Source organism: Schistocerca americana, chromosome 10, assembly GCF_021461395.2.
Source record: "Schistocerca americana isolate TAMUIC-IGC-003095 chromosome 10, iqSchAmer2.1, whole genome shotgun sequence".
Classification (NCBI taxonomy): Eukaryota; Metazoa; Arthropoda; class Insecta; order Orthoptera; family Acrididae; genus Schistocerca; species Schistocerca americana.
In genome coordinates, this window is record NC_060128.1 from 126,519,500 (window position 1) to 126,522,300 (window position 2,801).

General features: G+C 46.6%; 1 non-coding gene across 1 annotated transcript; it reads right to left on the bottom strand.

The window, feature by feature from the left end:
• Positions 1-992: 992 nt before the first annotated feature.
• Trnas-acu lies at positions 993-1,066 on the bottom strand. The gene has a single exon. It is a non-coding gene; the product is annotated as a tRNA-Ser (tRNA).
• Between the last annotated feature and the right edge of the window lie 1,735 nt (positions 1,067-2,801).

A 2,801-nucleotide genomic window follows, 5' to 3' on the forward strand; every position in this document is an offset into this window, starting at 1 on the left:
GCACACAATCTGCTCAAAAGTATCCGGACAGATTTTAGTGAACGTGAACATGAGATGTATCCTCCCTTCGCCTTTATGGCGGCTTGAACATATTTCAGTGAGATTTCTGAATGTTTGTACAGAAATGACCGCCAGTTCTTCTTCAAGAGCCGAATCCAGATTAGTTAATGATGTTGCATGATGGACTCCGGAACGAAGTCAATGTTCTAACTCATACCAAAAGTTTCACAGTAGGTTCAAGTCAGGCTGCGTACACGCCAGTAGCATTCCCTCACAGTTCATGCTGTGTGAGAGGGTCATGCTGAGACAATGGTTCATCGTCTCCGAATTGTTCCCCTGCTTTATGCCCTATACAATGGTGTAAAATATGTTCATATCGTACAGCACTTATTTATTTATTTTGAGCAAGTGAACCACACGCTAGCCACGATAAATGCCCCCATACCGTAACCACTTCCGCACTTCACTGATCGCACTACACTGCTCCTCGATCATTGCACCACATTGTTTTTTACTTTATACGCAAGATCATTGTGTTAGCTGGTCTGTTAGTAGCACCTGATTTCTTCCGCTGGTTTCTTGCGAGTTTTTGCAACCACGTTCCACAGTGTTCGACGGTCCCTAACCGTCATTATGTGGGGGAGTCTACCTAGGCTTGGGTAAATTGTGGTTTATCCTTGGCGTTTCCACTTCACAATCACATCACCCAATCGATGTGGCGAGTTTTAGAAGCGTTGAAATGTTCCTGGTGGTTTTGTTACTCCGTCAACTTCCAGTGACTAGTCCACGTTCGATATCTCTGACTGACCCATTCTGCTGCTCTACCGGGAACACAGTATTCGTCACCTCGTTTTGTACTGGCGGGTCCGCCTGTAGTGGCGTCTAGTGGTCAATTCCACATTACGTGTAGGTGTCCGTATATGTAAATTGAGGATGGTGGAAGGAGAAAGAAAAGGAAACGGCAGCGATTACTTATGCGACAAGAGAAAATGTGTGCCAGACCGGGATTCGAACTCGGCACCTCCTGCTTAGTAGGCAGTTACGTTAACCACTGCGTCATCCGGACACAGTGTGTGTTGCCACCGCGCGAACTATCTTGAACGCCTCTCGATCGACCAACATTCTCATCAAACGCTATCCGCAACCTCTGTCCATGTCCTCTATGCTCGGTACTCACAAATTTCCGCAGGAAATCGGATGTATTTGTGTATGCGCACTGAAGAAGGTGGGTTCGTTGCCCATCGAGGCGATTCAGTTGTATGAATGCCTAGTGTATGTTCTTTCCAACGTGCCCCCAAAGAACACACACCACACATTCGTATAAAAGGGGTCCGTGTAGTTGTGATCAGGTAGTGTTTGTGCAGCTGGTGTGTGTTTACAGAGTAAAGTCCATGACTTCTTCGAGATGTACATTGCACCTATCTTGGAAGATTACTACGAAGACTTCCAACATCACGCACTTTAGCAGCACGCTCTCTGTGTTCTGCGCATGCGTTAAGGTCGTGGTGACAAACTGACCACACCACAAGTCAGTGAGCGCCCTCATCTGGCCTCAGAGTTGTCACTCGCCATGGCCATCGACGCAGTCTGTGGTCTTTATTTATTTACTTTTTTTTTACAGCAAATCGTGGAACTGGTGATAGCCGTTATCGCGGTTCATCTGATTTCATCCCAAGTCTATTTCCACAGAGTCTTCAAACTGGAGTCCGAAAAAACTATTTCTGGAGCCAAAATTATTGCTTTCTCATATACTTCATTGAGTGAGTGCGTAGCAGTAGTAGATCTGGCTGGTTACCAAAGACGAGTGCAGCGTCGATGTGCAGCGTTCTTAAACGGTGCACATACAGGGTGTTTCAAAAATGACCGGTATATTTGAAACGGCAATAAAAACTAAACGAGCAGCGATAGAAATACACCGTTTGTTGCATTATGCTTGGGACAACAGTACATTTTCAGTCGGACAAACTTTCGAAATTACAGTAGTTACAATTTTCAACAACAGATGGCGCTGCAAGTGATGTGAAAGATATAGAAGACAACGCAGTCTGTGGGTGCACCATTCTGTACGTTGTCTTTCTGCTGTAAGCGTGTGCTGTTCACAACGTGCAAGTGTGCTGTAGACAACATGGTTTATTCCTTAGAACAGAGGATTTTTCTGGTGCTGGAATTCCACCGCCTAGAACACAGTGTTGTTGCAACAGGACGAAGTTTTCAACGGAGGTTTAATGTAACTAAAGGACCGAAAAGCGATACAATAAAGGATCTGTTTGAAAAATTTCAATGGACTGGGAACGTGACGGATGAACGTGCTGGAAAGGTAGGGCGACCGCGTACGGCAACCACAGAGGGCAACGCGCAGCTAGTGCAGCAGGTGATCCAACAGCGGCCTCGGGTTTCCGTTCGCCGTGTTGCAGCTGCGGTCCAAATGACGCCAACGTCCACGTATCGTCTCATGCGCCAGAGTTTACACCTCTATCCATACAAAATTCAAACGCGGCAACCCCTCAGCGCCGCTACCATTGCTGCACGAGAGACATTCGCTAACGATATAGTGCACAGGATTGATGACGGCGATATGCATGTGGGCAGCATTTGGTTTACTGACGAAGCTTATTTTTACCTGGACGGCTTCGTCAATAAACAGAACTGGCGCATATGGGGAACCGAAAAGCCCCATGTTGCAGTCCCATCGTCCCTGCATCCTCAAAAAGTACTGGTCTGGGCCGCCATTTCTTCCAAAGGAATCATTGGCCCATTATTCAGATCCGAAACGATTACTGCATCACGCTATCTGGACATTC